The sequence below is a fragment of the Talpa occidentalis genome, unplaced genomic scaffold, assembly GCF_014898055.3.
Source record: "Talpa occidentalis isolate TD23 unplaced genomic scaffold, MPIMG_talOcc4v2.1 talOcc4.8, whole genome shotgun sequence".
Lineage (NCBI taxonomy): Eukaryota > Metazoa > Chordata > Mammalia > Eulipotyphla > Talpidae > Talpa > Talpa occidentalis.
Genome location: NW_023605194.1, coordinates 119,533,422 through 119,551,766, shown reverse-complemented (window position 1 = coordinate 119,551,766; position 18,345 = coordinate 119,533,422).

The window sequence follows — 18,345 nt, the reverse complement described above, 5'->3', positions numbered from 1 at the left end:
GATAATCTGGCTGTAAACGTGTGGAGGAGGTTGCCTGGCATTCCCTGTGCCTTCCAGATTCCTTTCTCATGTTGATGTGTGTTGTCAATGTGTCAGATCCATGTGCAATTTTTTTCATTGTTATAAATTCTACATAATATTTACCACTAAATATATTTTGTTAAGCCAGGCATGTTATGGTATCAACTACATTGACATCGTTGCACAAATACCCCACCATCCTGGTCTAGAATGTTTCATTCCCCCTGTTAAACAAAGCTCCCCATTCCTCTTCACCTCATCCCCTAGCAACCACATTCTACTGCTGTCTCTGAATTTGACTGCTCTGGACCCCTAATAGAAATGGAATTATACCCTGTTAGTCCATTTGTGTCTTACTTAACGTAATGACTTTAAGGTTCCTACAGTTGTAGCATGTATCAGAGTTTGGTTCATTTTTTAAAAAAATATTTTATTTTATAGAATTCTTACATCATTTTTCATTTTTACACAACGTATGCATTTTAATTTTGGTTATATTCCCCATACAATTTCACCCCCCTTATTTTGACCCTAGTCCTTCCTCTCCCCGCTCTTCCACCGCCCCTGTAGTGTGTCTCTGGTTTATAGATGCTTGTTGATGTTAATTTTTACTTTGTGTTAATTAGTCTTTTTCCTGGTCCCTTATTTAGGTTTTCTAAATTCCTGCTATGAGTGAGACCATCCGGTATTTTTCTTTTTCTTTCTGACTTATTTCGCTGAGGACGATTCCTTCTAGCTCCATCCATGTTGCTGCAAACTGCATGTGTTTATCTTTTTGAGTGCTGAGTAATATTCCATTGTGTATATGGACCACATCTTCTTGATCCAGTCATCTGGATCCAGTCATCTGGGTTGTTTCCATAGCTTAGCTATTGTAAACAGTGCTGCTATAAACATAGGGATGCCGGTGCCCTTTGGAAGTAATGTTTCCGTGTCATTTGGGTAAATGCCTAGGAGTGGAATTGCTGGATCATATGGAAGCTCTATCTTTAGTAGGTTGAGGAATCTCCACACAGCTCTCCATAGTGGTTTGACCAGTTTGCACTCCCACCAGCAATGCAGGAGAGTTCCTTTTTCTCCACATCCTCACCAACAGTTGTTGTTGCTAGTTTTTTTATGTGCCGTTCTCACTGGTGTAAGATGGTATCTCATGGTAGTTTTTGTACCAAATGCAAATGAGATTTGCATTTCCCTGATTACAAGTGATGTTGAACATTTTTCATATGCCTATTGGCCATTTGTATTTCCTCTTCAGAGAAGTTTCTTTTTAGCTCTTCTGCCCATTTTTTGACTGGATTATTTTTTTTGTTTGTTTTTATTGAGCCTCATCAACTCTTTGTGGATTTTTGTGATCAGTCCTTTATCATTAGTGTTGTGTGCAAAAATGTTCTCCCAGTTGGTGGGTGTCTCTTTGTTTTGGTTATTGTCTCTTTCGTTGTGCAGAAGCTCTTTAATTTGATGTAGTCCCAGCTGTTGATCTTTACCTTCACTGTCACTGCTTTGGGTGATGTGTCTGTAAAGATGTCTTTGTGGTGCATGTCACGTAGTGTTTTGCCTGTATTTACTTCTATGTATTTTATGGTTTCAGGTCTTATGTCTCGTTCTTTAATCCATTTTGAGTTGGTTTTTGTGCATGGTGTGAAGTAATAGTCAAGCTTCATTCTTTTGCATGTAGTGACCCAGTTTTCCCAGCACCATTTATTGAACAAACTTTCCTTGCTCCAGTGCATATTCTTTGCTCCTTTGTCAAAGTATAGTTGACCATAAATCTGTGGATTTATTTCTGGATTTTCTATTCAATTCCATTGGTCTGTGTGTCTCTGCTTGTTCCAATACCATGCAGTTTTGGTGATTATGGCTTTGTAGTGTAGTTTGAAGACCGGGAGTGTGATGCCTCCATTCCCTTCTTTTAATTTTTTCAGGAGAGCTTTGGCTATTTGGGGTTTTTGGTGATTCCATATGAGTTTCATCAATAATTGTTCTATTTCTTTGAAGAATGTCATTGAAATTTTTATTGGACTAGCATTGAATCTGTATATTGCTTTTGGTAGGATGGCAATTTTAGTAATGTTAATTCTTCCAATCCATTAGCAGGGGATGTCTTTCCATTTCTTTGTGTCTTCTTCTATTTCTTTTAACAGTGTTTTATGTGTTTTCTTTGTATAGATCCTTTACCTCTTTTGTTAGATTTATTCCCAAGTTTTGATTTTTTTTTGTTTCAGTAATAAAAGGGATTTTTTTATTTCTTCTTCAGATTTATTGTTTGTGTATAGGAAGGCTACTGATTTTTGCGTGTTGATTTTGTATCCTGCCACTTTACTAAACTGATTGATTAGTTGAATTAGTTTTCCTGTGGAGTTTTTGGGGTTCTCTATGTATATTATCATATCATCTGTGAATAGTGATAGTTTAACTTCTTTTCCTATTTGGATTCCTTGTATGTCTTTCTCTTGTCTTATTGCTCTGGCTGGGACTCCTAGTATTATATTGAAAAGCAGTGGTGAGAGTGGACATCCTTGTCTTGTTCCAGATCTTAATGGAAATGCTTTCAGCTTTTTGCCATTGAGAATGTTACTGGCTGTTGGCTTGTCATATATGGCCTTTATGATGTTGAGGTATGTTCCTTGTATCCCAAGAATTTCAAGGGCTTTTATCATGAATGGGTGTTGTACTTTGTCGAAAGCTTTTTCGGCATCTATTGATATTATCATACGGTTTTTGTATTTCTTTTTGTCGATGTGTTGGATAATGTTGATTGATTTTCGGATGTTGAACCATCCTTGTGTCCCTGGAATAAATCCTACTTGGTCATGGTGAATTATCTTATGGATACATTTTTGGATTCTGATAGCTAAAATTTTATTGAGGATTTTTGCATCCGTGTTCATTAGAGCGATTGGCCTATAGTTTTCTTTTTTGTGTGTTGTCCTTGTTCGGTTTTGGTATTAGTGTAATGTTGGCTTCATAGAACGTGTTTGGTATTATCCCTTCCTTCTCAATGTTTTGAGAGAGTTTGTGAAGGATAGGCACTAATTTGTCTCTGAATGTTTGGTAGAATTCATCTGTAAATCCATCAGGTCCTGGGCATTTGTTTTTGGGGAGGTTTTTGATGACCCTTTCAATTTCGTTGCTTGTAATTGGTCTGTTTAGGTGTTCTGTTTCTTCTTTATCTAGCTTTGGGTGATTGTAGAGTTGTAGGAATTTGTCCATCTCTTCTAGATTGTTGAACTTGTTTGCATATAACTGTTCATAGTAGTTTCTGATTATTCTTTTGATTTCTGCTGTGTCTGCTGTGATTTCTCCTCTCTCATTTGTGGTCCTATTTATTTGTGCTTTCTCCCATTTTTCCTTTGTGAGCCTGGCTAGGGGTTTGTCTATTTTATTTATTTTTTCAAAGAACCAGCCTTTGGTTTCATTGATCTTTTGGATTTTTTATTTTAGTTTAGATTTCTTTTATTTCTGCTTTGCTTTTTATTATTTCTTTTCTTCTACTGGCTTTTTTTTCTAGTTCTTTGAGCTTTGAGATTACGTTGTTTCTTTGAGTTCTTTCTTGTTTCTTGATGTGAGTCTCTATTGCTATTTATTTTCCTCTTATTACTGCTTTTGCTGCGTCCCATACATTTAGGAAATTGGTGTCCTTTTTGTCATTCAACTCCAAGTATTTTTTAATTTTTTCTTTGATGTCCTCATTAGTCCAGTGGTCTTCCAGTAATATGGGTTTCAATCTCCACGAGGTAGGAGAGTTCCTTGACTTCTTTTTATGGTTTATTTCTAGTTTGGTGCCTTCACAGTCAGAGAAGATGGTTGGTATGATTTCAATCTTGGTGTATCTGTCGATGTTTGTCTTGTGTCCCAGTATGTGGTTGATGCTGGAGAATGATCCCTGTGCGCTTGAGAAAAATGTGTACTCAGATTTTTTTGGGTTTAGTGTTCTGTAGTTGTCTGTTAAGCTTGTGAGCTCTAGATCCTTATTTAGAGCTTTAGTGTCCTTACTTATTTTTTGTCTCGTTGATCTAGCTATTGTTGATAGTGGTGTGTTGAAGTCTCCTACTACATATGTGTTTTCTCTGATGTCTGTTTTCAGAGATGATAATAGTTGTCTGATGTATTTTGGTGTTCCTTCATTTGGTGAGTATATGTTAATGAGTGTTAGTTCTTCTTGAAGTATTGTCCCCTTGATCATAATGTAGTGACCGTTGGGGTCTCTTTACCTTTTTGAGTTTGAAATCTGTTTTATCTGACATAAGTATAGCTATTCCTGCCTTCTTTTTTGGTGTATTTGCTTCTACGATTGCTTTCCATCCTTTAACTTGGAGTCTATTTTTATCTTCTGTAGAGTGTGTTTCCTGGAGACAGCAAAAGGTTGGGTTTTGTTTCTTAATCCAGCCTGCGACTCTGTGTCTTTTTATTGGAGAGTTTAGTCCATTTACATTTAGAGTTACTATGGATATGTTAGCATCTGTATTTGCCATTGTGTTTGTCTCTCCTCTGATTTTATTTATTTATTCTTTTAATACCTTTTTTTGCCTTCTTTCATTGTTATTCATCCCTATGTTGGTTCTGGCTTTAGGACTCCTTGTAGTATTTTTTGGAGTGGGGGTTTAGTCGTAATGAAATTCCAGAGTTTCTGTTTGTCTGGGAAGGTCCTTATTCTTTCTTCATAGAGGAAGGAAAGCTTTGCAGGATAGAGTATTCTTGGTTGGCATTTGTTGTCTTGGAGACCGTTGACTATGTCCCTCCACTCTCTCCTTGCCCGTGGTGTTTCTTCGGAGAAGTCTGATGTCAGTCTGATTGGTTTTCCTTTGTATGTTATCTGTGTCTTCCCTCTTGTCAGCTTCATTATTTTTTCCTTGTCTTGGATTCTAGGGAGCTTTACTATTATGTGTCTTGCTGTATTTTTCCTTTCATCATGGAAGTTTGGTGTTCTTCTTGCTTCTTGTATGTCTATTTTCAGTTCCTCCTTCACATTTGGGAAGTTCTCTTCAATTATTTCCTAGAATATTTTCTCTGATCCTAGGTCTCTCTCCTCTCCTTCTGGGATTCCTGTAACTCTTCTATTTCCTTTCCTCATGGAGTCAGATAGTTCCCAAAGTCTCTCTTCATTCTTTTTCTTTCGTACTTCTCTTTCCTTTTCTGTTTTGGTTCTTTTTATTTCTGTGTCTTCCACAGTGCTTATTCATTCTTTCCTTTCATCTACTCTGTTATCACTGCTTTTCCCAGCGTTCTGTAGCTCTTCCGTTAATCCTTTTATTGCCTGCATTTCCTTCACTTCCCTCTTTAGGGACTCAATTTCATTCTTCTGAGTGTTGTTTTCCTTAATGAGTTCTGTCAGTTTTTTTTTTTATCATGGCAATTTTAAATTCTCTTTCTGGAAGGCTCAGAAGTTCTTCCAAGTCACTGTTGTTGCAATCTCTGGGTGGTTTTCTTTTTGTGGTGTCTTTTTCCTGAGGAGTGGCTAGGTTGCATGTAGTTTTTCTTCTGCCTGCTGCCTGTTTTCTAATTTGCCCTATGCGTTGGGACACTGTGTCACTGGTACTGGCCAGCATATTTTTGGTGTGCTCTTTCTGGGATTTCAGAAACTGGTGGTCCAAATGAGTCAAATACTGTTATGCCAGAAGTCCAGTGAGGCAGTGGTACTTTGAGTATGTTAATGGTAGCTGTCACAGAATATCGCCTCCTTCTGCGTTTAATTCCAAAGATGTGTCTTGAAGTCCCACAGACTACCCTGGAGGTGGGGTGGCTGGATTGCACTCTGGGCTCCAACTCACTGGATCCCCCTCTGGCTCCAACTTCCTGCCAGGCGGGACCAATCTTGTGGGGGCCTTCAGCTCTCTTCTGGCTGCACAGGGATCCTTCTCCCTGTTTCAAGCAGTCTTTTTTTTTTTTAAAGATTTATTTATTTATTTATGCAAGCACTGGGTACAGTCAGACAGAAGCACGGGAGGGTGAGAGAATTCACCAGAGCCAGAGCGGGGAGCAGAGCAGGCAGACTGACGAAGTACACTGCTGAGGGGAGCAGCGGGCGGCAGGAGAGGTCTGCGCGCCATGCGGGACCCTCCTCTGGTGGCCGGGGAGCAGCCGGGGATTGAACCGGCGCTGCAGAGGCTGCGGGCAGCCTCGCAACCCAGCGCTCAACCGCTGCGCCACCGGGGAGGCCCTCAAGCAGTCTTTATTGAAGAAAGACCCTATTCTAAAATGGTGAGTCGGAGACGCACTTTCCTGCATATGCGGTCTGCCCCCGGGGTTGGATGCCCGCTCCTGTTCTGGGCTCAGACTGCTGACCAGAAGGGGCCTGGTGTTGGGGTGCTTCCCAGCTCACCTCTGGCTCTGCAGTGAGCCTTCTGCTGGTTTCAAACAGTCTTTATTGAAGGAAGATCCCTGTTCTAAAATGGCGAGTCGGAGATGCACTTTCCTGCATGTGCGGTCTCAGAATTTTCTTCATTTTTAAGGCTGAATAATAGTCCATCACTTATATGCCACATTTTGTTTTTTCATTTATTCCTCCATCAACACTCGAGTTCTTTCTAGATTTTGACAGGTTGTGAGTAATGCTGATATGACTGTGGGCATACAGATGTCTGTTTGAGTCGCTGTTTTGAATTCTTTTGATTTTCCCTAAAGTGGAATTGCTCTGTCATCCATTCAGTTCATGCTTCATTTTCAAAGAATCAGCCAGAATGCTTTCCCATGGCAGCTGTGCCATGTCATATTGTTCCTCAAATGACAGAATCAAACTGAAGTTAATAGAGCTTTGGCTTATTCACCATTCGATGGACATTAACAGTATTTTCCCACTTGACAATACTAAATCCTTCTACAGATGCCATCGTTTGGTGAAAATAGTGTCATGGAAGTCCAATCGTATGTGGGTCATGGACAACACGGCATCATTTGAAAAACTGGGTATACAACTAAGCTTATAGAAAATGGTGATTTTTTTACAATGCAGCAACAAAGAAAGCGAGAGACTATTTATATTCCAAAGGTGAAACTAAAAGCTAGCAAAGTAACAAATTTAAAACTGTTCATTCAAGATCACTTCGAGTTCACTAATGGTGCAGGTGGGAAAACTCTAATTCTCTCACACCAATTTATTGATGTTTATACTATAAGCATGTTTTTATATAGTTTCTTGTTTAACTGACATTTTCTTTTGACATGCTTTTTATGACTGATGTGATTTTTGTTTAGAACAAAATATTTTTATGCAGTTCAACAAAAAACACTTTTACGAAAGGTTACACAAATATCAAAAAGCAAACATTTCTTATATATGTATATATATATACACACACACATATACATACATACATACATACACACACACACACACACACAACTCAACTCCTGGCCTGAGGAACAAAAGATCGCCAAGCCAATCATTATGCAGTGATTGGCTCATGCTCAGGGTTGCTGAAATGCCCCATCTACCAATGCCCCACCCGCAGTGTCTACTGGGCTGCAATTGTAATGTGAATATGAAGTCCTCTGAAAGGACTGGTGTTTTAATAGGAAGGACTACTTGTCAAATGGAGTGATTTGATCTTACAGAATTAAAGTAAGTCGTGGGTTTACTCTCCGTCTACATTTTGGCTGTTGTGAACAGTGGTGCTACGAACATTCCTGTACAGGCTTTGGCTTTAACACCCACTTCCAGTTATTTGGGCTATATATCTAGGAGTGGAAATGTTCAACCATACAGTTACTCTGTCTTTAGTGGAAAATGTCCAGCTATGTCATGTATAGATTGCCAAGCTTTTGATTTCCTAAAACATATTTGATTTCCTCAAGCATACATAAAATAACAATATCTGGGGGCCTCCCCTGGTGTCACAGCGGTTGAGCGCTGGGCTGCGAGGCTGCCCGCAGCTTCTGCAGCGCCGTTCATTCCCCGGCCGCTGGCGAGGGTCCCACAAAAAACAAAACAAAACAATATCTGTTATTTTACAATTATTGACAATGGGATGTAGGTGAAGGGGCATGACACTGTTTATGTACTGAAGGGTTCGTGCACTGCCACTTTGCTTTGAAGTGGCATTTGACATTGGGAAGTATGAGCCTCTGACATTGTTTTTTTAAAAACTATTTTCTTGGCTGCTTGTGGGCCCTTGAAAATCCATATATTAAAGTTAGGATCATCTTGCACATGTTCCCTCCAAAGCCCTTTGTGCATTTTCATAGGAATCCCATTCAATCTGCACGTGCCATGATGATTGTCATCTAAACAGTATCGATTCTTTCAGTTCACAACTGTGGGTGGTTTTCCCATTTATTGAGGGTTTCTTTCATCAGTGTTTTCTAATTTTCAGTGTACAAGTACTCCACTGGAGGCATAAATGGCTTCTTACATATGTTATTAATGTAGACATTGTGTCAAATGTATGTAATGTTTTCAAAATTCTCTTCCCTTTTTTACTAGTAGTGTATATACATGAAGTAAATGGTGGGTTATATTTAGAAAATTAGTTTACAGTTTTAATATTTTTCGTTATATATAAGATGATGTCAGCTGCTGTTTGTGAATAGACAGAGTTTTATGTTCTCCTTTCATACACTGGATGCCTTTTTTTTCTTTCTTCATTGCTCTGGAAAGAATTTCCAGTAAAATTTGGAATGACAGTGGTGAGAATCAGTATCTTGGCCTCATTCTTTACACCTGGAGTAAAGCGCCCAGGTTTCAAAACTGAACATGATGCTCATAATTTTTTTTTATAATACTCTATATTCTGTTGATAAACTTTCCTTTATTCCTGCTTTTGGAGTGATTGTATCATGGAAGGGTACTGGATTTTTCAGAAAGAGTTTTCTGAATCACTTGACATGATCCATGTTTGTTCCTCATACAATCCATGGGTTTGTTGCATGTCTTGGTTTTAGTATGTTAACAACTGGACTTTCTGGGATAGACACTCGTTTGTAGTGTATCCACCTTTTGATGGGCTGTTGGTTTCCTGTTGTTATTTTGTGGAGGATTCCTAGGCCTGAAAGGTCCAGGTCTTTAGTTTTCTGTTCTTGTGATGATTTTTTTTTTTTGATTCGACTGATTATAGTTGGGTGTTACTGGTTTAGAAAAATAGGGTCAATTTCTTTGGCTAGGAATTCAGGTAATAATTTGAGTAAGGGTGAGGGTTGTTGTGCATGATGCTTAGGCTTTATGATAACTAAGATGATAGTCATGATCTAGGGTTATGGTGAGAGCATATGTTCTGTTTCTGATTTGGATTGTTTTGCGAGCATGGATTTGGGGCCTGGTATGAGGTGAGCATGAATGAGTGCGTGGTTGTGTCTTTAAATTTTTTGTTTTTCCAACTAATCCATCTGCTGTTCATCGGATGGCTTTTCAGCTGGAGGGCTAGGGAGAAATTTCCCATCCTCCCTCCAACAGTGGTTGATGGTTCATTCGTTCCTGTGGCTGAATTTTATTCATGCATGTTTGAATGACCAAATAATTTTGCCTGTACTATTCTAAGATCTTAGATGAGATCCTCTATCATACAAGAGAGACTAGAGGAGAAAAGCAAACTGAACTTTCATAACATTTATATTTCTTATATACATGAGGGATAGCAGGGGAAACCTAATAACTCCATAGAAGGGCCCAAGCGATCAGCCTCAGTGCCATCCTCAGGTAAAAACAAAACAGGAAAATGTCAGGAGAGGGGGAAAGCCATGGAAGGTGATCAGGCAAAGAAAAATCAGCCAGGGAGTCATTGTTCTTTAGATGAATGCCCAGAGCTTGCCATGGATGAGGTTGGTGGCTTGGTTTGAATTTGTTATTCTTCTGTTCCTGGTAGAGAGCAGACAACCTCAGGACTGGTGATTTCCCTTATGAGTGTGCAACTCTCACAGAGGGGCAACTTCTTGTTTTTGAGAGATTCTCCCAATCTGCTGTTTTTAAAAATAGACCCCAAATAATCCTGACACCGATGAGACAGGCTCTGCATTCATATTATGGTTGTCAAGTGGTCTTATGCCAAAGAGGCTTCTGTGGGGTCACGTACTGCTCCGTTTCCCTGAAGGAATGACAGTTTGCTTTGGCACTCTTCATTAAAGGACATCTTGATTTTAGAAAGGATTTTAGCCATTATGAATGGAGCATCTGCACATAATAACATGCTAGATTTTGTTTGAACATAGTTTTTCAAGGGGGTTGTCTAAATACTGGAGGCCTGATTGTTGAATCTGAAGGTGAGATTTTCTTTTTGTCTTTGGGAAACACTGCCCAACTGCCCTCCAAAGCATCTGCCCATGCATTCCACCGGCAATGAAGGGGTCTTCCTGCTGTTCTCACCCTCCAGCAGTGTGTCAACTGGTAAAGTGATGTTGGGAGCTTAACAGTTCTTTGTAGTGATGTTTCCTTGTTCCAATTAACAACCCCCTGGTTATACATGACAATGAATATATTTTGTGCGCCCATTTACTATCTGTATATTTTTGGTGAGATGTCTGTTCAGATTCGTGGTTTGCAAATTTGCTCCACTTTTCGTCTTGGCTTGTGGTTCTCTGAACATGTCCTTTCACAAAAAATAGTCACAGAAAATATTTGATATTCTGAAGTCCACACTATTCACTTATTCTGTTTTCTGCTATGATTAATAATTATGGTTGACCCTTTTTATTTGCTTATGTATAATTTTGGTGATACTTGGTGTAAGTTGTAAACTTGTGTTCACATTCATTTCAATCCCACTGTTTCACAATTCGTCACTCCATCATCATTGTTGGATGTATCAAGTTGCTTCCCTTTTTGTTTGAATTTCCATCCTTTCATGACATTGAAGTAGAAAGTCTGGGGTGGGGACTGTGAATGCTGTGCATACTACTGTACCCACCCCCCACGGAGCACCCGGAGCCACTTAGATCCCTGCCGTGCATGGTCGTCTGCCAGGGGCCCTGGCTCTGCCCACACAGAGGAGCTGGTTTCCTGAGGCCTCAGCAGAGGCACCGCAGCACTTTGGTGTTGGGGCTACCCTGGACTCCGTGAAAAGAGGTGAGGCGCCGTCAACACTTCGGTGTTGAGACTACATCGGACCCTGTGGACAAAAGGTAAGGAGCAGTGAGGAAAGGTGAGGGGAGGTAAGTACAGAGGTAAAGAGGAGGAAGAGGGGAAGGAAAAGTGAACCTAGTGACACACACACAGTCAGTCTTCATCAGTGACCTCGCTCCCACACACAGTTGTTTTGTTCCCATCTCACCTGGTCTCATCAGATACACATTCACACACACATAACCTCTCACACGCTGACACACAAGTATTTATTTCTCACCTTGTCGTGCCCACACGTGTCAATATATCCTGACTTTTTCTCACCGACTCGTTCACACACACTTGCCATTACTTGATTTCTCACCTGGACACACACAGATGTATCATCCTTTACTCCACTCCTGCTCTTGGTCCACCCACACGCACTCAGTCACCTCATTCTGTGTCACCTTCCACACGCACAGTTATGTTCCTCATCTGTGAACACATACCCCATCCATTACTTCATTCCTTACCTACTCACACATATAGACAGTTTCTCATTGCTCACCTTGTCTCTCACACGTACACATGGTCACTTTTTTCTCACCTGTTTTACACACATAAACATAATCACCATTTCTCACCCAACAATCACACACAGTCACAGGCACATGCACACGCAAAATCACTTCATCCCTTACCTTTGAAGTTAAGCACAATAACACACAGTAACCTCATTTGTTACCTCATCTCACCACAAACACACATTCAGAATCACTCCTCACCTAGTCACACAATCAATTTCTTGATTTTTTGCCTAGCCACATGATGTTTTATTCCTCACTTACCACATGCACACATCCAGTATGTTTGTTCATTCCTCACACAGAGACTCACAGTTCCTTCATTCCTCCCTTAGTAACATGCAAACATACCAGCGACTCCATTTTTCTCCTGGTCTCACACAGCCACCTACTTTCTCTGTGTATTCACATAGACATACACACACTTACACAGGTGCTTCATTCCCCAAGGGGTCACACGCACATGTGGGTACTATGTTTGCTACCTAGCGTCACATGAACACACAATCAGTTACTTTTTTCCTTACTTGTTCTCACAAACGCACATAATTTATTTCTTACCTAGTCTTTCACAGTTACTTCTTTCTTTAGGGAGTTACACACATATGCTTCACAATTACTGCAAGTCATCAGAACCACATGTACACAAATACAGTCCTTTGCTTTTTATTGATTTTATTATGCATGCAAGAGCTGGGGTGCAGGCCAGAGGTATGGGAGGGGTGAGAGGATTCACCAGAGAACAGAGTAGGGAGCAGAACAGGTGGATTGCACCGTCCTTCACGTCTTTCCTCACTTTGTTCGATCAATACACCCTCGAGAAATTATTTTCCTCCTCCCTCGTAAAATGCTACAGTTCTATCAGTTTTCACCAGTCCCAAGTACATTTGCACGATTCCTCATGTGAGACTGTCACACATGCATTTATAGTTACTTCTTCCCTCATCTGCTCTTTGACAGACACAACTTCTTCACTAGTCCACAGTCACACAATGAATCTCATTCCCTGCAAGTCACACATACACACGGATAGCTTCATTGCTTACTGAATTCACTTCTACACCCCATTAATTCATTTTGACCTAGCCTGTCTGTCTGTCTCCTGCAGGATTACTTCATCACCCAGCACTACACAGATATACTCACAAATAGCTCCCTACAGTCCTCCCTGGTGGCACAGGCAGTTGAGCACAGTGCTGTAAAGCCATCTGCCACCTCTGCAGGTTCAATCCTAGCTCTCCAGGGATACCCACATGGCGTGGCAGACCTCTCCTGTCTCCCCATTGCTCCCCTCAACAGTGTGTTTCATCAGTCTGCCCGACACCAGTCCAGCCTATAGGCAGAGCAGGTGGACCTGCTGGCGGGCCCATGAGCAGACTGTGGGATGACGAGGTCGATGTGCCGGCCAGCCCCAGCTGAGCCTGGGGGCTGAGGTATTGGAGCATCTGGCATGTCCCAGCCTAGTTTTCGGGCTGAGAATTTCCTCATCCATTCAAAAATTTGGTAATTATACTTTAATAATTACGTGATACACATTGGATTATAAAGTAATATATTCATTATTTTATAATAGATATTGAAGGATTGCTTAATCGTCATTTAATTACCTAATAATCATTTAATTACGGTATAATTAGTTTTTAATTATTTAATTATAATTTAATGACTTTATGATTGTTATTTAGTTGTCTGATGAAAATTTAAATACTCTATATTATCTACTTAATTAATTATAGTTTAATTACTTTCTCATTATTTAATTATCGATCAGCATTTAATATCTTAATATCTTTGAATTATTTTATAGTTGCTATGCCCTAATGATTTAATCATCATTTCATTCTTAAATAATCACTTAATTGCTTTTTAGTTATTATTTAATTATTTAGAAAGCTTTTTCTTGTTTTATAATATTTCATTCTCATTCAATGGTCTATTTTTATAATTCAATAATCATTTCATTACTTCATTATTTCAGCTTCGGGGCTCTGCAAGTCCACCTTTCTGCCGGCCACAGTCAACCCGTGGGGCTGAGGCCGTCGACTTGCTGGCCGGCTCCAGCTGTCCGTAGACTCTGGATATGGACCTGCTGCCCGGCCCCCTCCCAGCCTAGGTGCTAATGAGGTCGACCTGCTGGCCAGCCCCACCCCAGCCTGCAGTCTGCGGATGTCGACCTGCTCGTCGGACCCCCCAAGCCTGTGTGCTGGGGAGGTCGACCTGCTGGGCGGCCCCACCCCCGCCTCGAGTCTATGGATGTTGACCTGCTGGCCGGCCCCTCCCGAGCCTGGGGTTGAGTAGGTCGACCTGCTGGCCGGACCCAGCCCACTCTGAGGTCTGAGGAGGTCCACCGGGTGGCCGGCCCCTCCCTAGCGTGGGGGCTTTAGATATCTCCCTGCTAGCCGGCCCCAGCACACCCTGGTGTCTGAGGAGGTCGACCTTCTGGCCGGCCCTTCCCAAGCATGGGGGCTGAAGAGGTTTTCCTGCTGGCCGGCCCCAGTCCAGCCAGGGGGCTGATGAGGTCGACCTGTTGGCCGGCCCCGCCCAAGCCTGGGGGTGGTAGAGGGCTCCCTGCCGGTCAGCCCCAGCCCTGCGGAGGTCTGAGGAGATCGCCGTGCTGCCCGACACCAATCCAGCCTACAGGCTGAGGAGGTCGACCTGCTGGCGGGCCCCTGAGCTGACTGTGGGCTGAGGAGGTCGATCTGCCTATTATCAGTCTATTCTGATAATCACTGACTTTAAATTGGAAAGCTTGGTGATGTAACATGTAATGCAATTATTGGCAACATTGTGATTTAGTTCTATTGCTTTGCCATTTGTTTTATGGTTGTTACTTCTGTAGTGTTTTACTCTTTTCTGATTTTTTTTGCATTGTTTAAGTGTTATTAGAATTTTATTTTCATGTGACTACTAGCTTTTTTAGCTTAATCTTTTACATTATTATAATGATTGCTCTAAGGATTACAATAGATAATCTTTTTTTTCCCATTGAATTTGCTCCTAACATTTCATACAAACTGTAGAAAGGAGGTATTCATCTCTTATGCCATAGTAGAAATATTTACCACATACACGTTACCTTATAAGCCCACAGTCAATGTACATTTGTTTGTTTTAACTTGTTCTGAACATTTTCTTTTGAATTACTTGTAGTACTGGTCTGTTGGAAATGAATTATCTTAGTTTTTCCTCTATTTAGATGTGGATTCATTTCACATTTATTCCTAAAGGAGAATTTTTCTGAATATAGAATTTCAGGTTTTTTTCTTTAATTGCTTTCAGGAATTTGGTTTACTAATTTCTTTTTTTTTTTTTTAAAGATTTATTTATTTATTTATTCATACAAGCACTGGGTACAGTCAGAAGCGCGGGAGGGTGAGAGAATCCACTAGAGCCAGAGCAGGGAGCAGAGCAGGCAGAATGATGAAGTACACTGCTGAGGGGAGCAGCGGGCGGCAGGAGAGGTCTGCGCGCCATGTGGGACCCTCCTCCGGTGGCCGGGGAGCAGCCGGGGATCGAACTGGCGCTGCAGAGGCTGCGGGCTGCTTCGCAACCCAGCGCTCAACTGCTGCGCCACCGGGGAGGCCCTGGTTTACTAATTTCTGATGAGAATCTGTGTTAAATAAATTATTATTTCTCCATCGGGAATTGCAGTTTTCTTTCGCTTGCTTTCAATATTTTTTTTTCTATTTAGTGTTTGCTGCTTTGACTATGAAGTGACAGGCATGGATTCCTTCATATTTATCCTGCTTTATTTTTGCAAACTTCATGAATATTTGCATTTGTATATTTCACCATATTAGAAAAATATTGATCATTATTTCTTCAAATATATTGTCGGCCCAATTCACTCATGTTTTCTTCTGGAACTCCAGTTAAATATTGTGCTAAATATTTTGACATACGTATGAGGCTTTTATTTTTCAACATTTTTCTCTCTAACTTTTCTGACTTTCTCTCATTCAATTAGTTAAATTTCTTAAGTTTTAAATATTTTTGCATTTTGTATTTTCACCTATAGAATAAGTATTTATTTCTTTCTCTTTCTAGATGTCTATTTTCTTTTTTCATTGATTATATACTTTTCCTTACATCTTTAAATATTATTATAATTGCTAGTAAAAATACTTTGCTACTAATTGTAACTTGTGAATTATCTCAGGATTATCTTTCCTCTTCAAAATGGATCAAATATTTTGGTTTTCATATGTAGGTTATTTTGTATTATATTTTGAACATTGTTCTGCTATAGACGTTTAGGACTATTTTATTCATTTTAAAGCGTTTACAATTTTGTTGTTATAGATGTTGTTTTGGACTGGAAATGAACTTGTTTTTAGGAATTCAGTTCTAAGTCACATTTTTTTTCAAATTCAGTTTAGTCTGCTAGTCCTTTGCTGAAAGCTCTCAGATTGTATGGTTCAGGAATGAAACATTTGCGCAGAGTTTATACACAAAATTGGGGCACTTATTTTGCTAGGCTTTGCATTTATTGGATGTACCCTCACTTTCAAGATGCTTTTAGTTATCTCAAATTCTATCATCTGCTTTAAGTCACAAGCCTTACGTGGTCTAGCAAAATGTTAGCTACTCTATGGCTAACTTTTACTTAAAACTTAGAAATCAAAAGGCATCCAAACATCTTGTTTCAACATATTTTTACTCCCAAAACAATCTTTCTGCTATAGTGCACTTTAATGTATTTGTTTTAAAGTAATAGTTCCTAGTTTGTAGTTCTTAGATACAATTGCATTATGTCCTCTGGGAGATTATTTGATTACAATGGATTACGGCACTAATCTTTTTTTTTTAAACATAAGCTGTTCTAACTACCCACGAATACTGGAAATTTATTGATGATGTATAATTATTTTACTTCCTTATTTGTTTTTACACGATATAGAATTTCTCGCCACAGGTGTGGCACCATAGTTTTCCTACCATCAAAGCACCCACAGTCCTCCAACCTAGTCTTGTTTTTGTGCTGCTTACCTAGTTGTATAAATGATTATAAATTACCTATTTCATTTTCTCCCAATATCTTTCAGTAATCAGAGCCTGAGAAATAAAACCCCACAAGGGCAGTAGGAACCTACAACCACATTTAAATATTCAGAGATTCAGAACAATTTTGATGTATACTCTTGCTTTAATTACAATAAAGAACCCTATAGAAATATGAGCAAATATAGATGAAAATATCTTCTTGAGGGTATTTTTTAATTAAAATCCTCTCTCCCCAGTCACAAGATGTTTATATTTAAAGGTCCTGTGTCATAGAAGTTATGGTACAGGTCTTTCTTACATAAAAATCGGACTGTCAATAGGAATGTAATTAGAGCCGTGGTTTCTGATAGCACTGATGCTTCTAAACCAATCATCCACAGCACCTTAACTTATCAATTTTACTGAAAATGGAATTTGCAGAATGAATTTCTAAAACTAAAGGTTTTGTATACAGTCACAGAAAACAGAAAGGATAGCTTTAGCAAAAGGAATTATTTTCAAAAATAAGTTCTTATTAAACACAAGGAGGATGTTTAAGCTATCCTAATCCAAACCATTATAAGTATATAAGCTCTCCAAGACACAGTACTGGACTGAAGACAGACTTGTGTCTTGTTAAACAAAAGATACAAAGTTTATGCAGACATTATTTGGACTTTTTGGGGAAATACATATGCATATGCACACACACTTTTGTAAATGTGCATAGATTGTCATTGAATATTTTTAAGAAAGAATTCTATTAAAAAGTGAGTCTAACTAATGTCTATGTTTCTGACTTTTTCTCTATCCTTGTCATTCTAACTTATCAGTCCTGCTGAGAAGCTTAAAAATGAAGGTTTAGTGTTTTACTGAATATGATTTTCATTTTTATTGTTTAACCCAATATGAATTTTTATTAGACTTGCTGAATTTTAGAATTGATTTCTCTACAATTTCCTAAATGAGTTTCTGTCACTGTGGAGTACTATGTATTGCTACCAGATTTGTAGGTAGAGCACAGGTTTATTATTAGACTTCTATAAATAATGCATATTCACTTATACAATATAAGTTAGTGCTGAAAATTATTTTGTAAAAAAAGTGAAATTTTGTGCCTCGCCGGTGGCACAGTGGGTTGAGAACGGTGCTGTGAGACTGTCTGCAGCCTCTGCAGCATGGGTTCGATTCCTGGCTGTTTAGGGAGCTACCCACTTGGCGTGGCAGACCTCTCCTATCTCCCCCACTGCTCCCCTCAGCAGTGGATTTCAGTCATTCTGCCTGTTCTGCTCCCCACTCTGTCTCTGGTGAACCCTCGCTCCCTCCTGCACCTCTGGCATGTTCCCCAGTTCTTATATAAATAAAAATATATCTTAAAAAAGTGAAGTTTTTAAGTTAAAGGATATGTGATCTCAAGTTGATAGAATGGTGCTGATTTCTTGCTCTCCTAGATCTTGAATTAAGTGTTGGCTAGAACACATTCTGGGTAAATAAGACTATGAACCTTTGGTATATCAATATCAGCTTTAAATTTATTATTTTAAAGATTTATTTATTTGTGCATACAAGAGCTGGGGTACAGGCCAGAGATGCGGGGGGTGGTGGGTGGGTGAGAGGATTCACCAGAGACAGAGTGAGGAGCAGAACAGGCAGATTAACTGAAAACACTGCTGAGGGGAGCAGCGGGCGAGACAAGAGAGGTCTGCTGTGCCATGTGGGTATCTCCCTGGCCGACTGGGGATCAAACTTGTGCTGCAGAGGCTGCTGCAGATAGCTTCACGGTGCTGT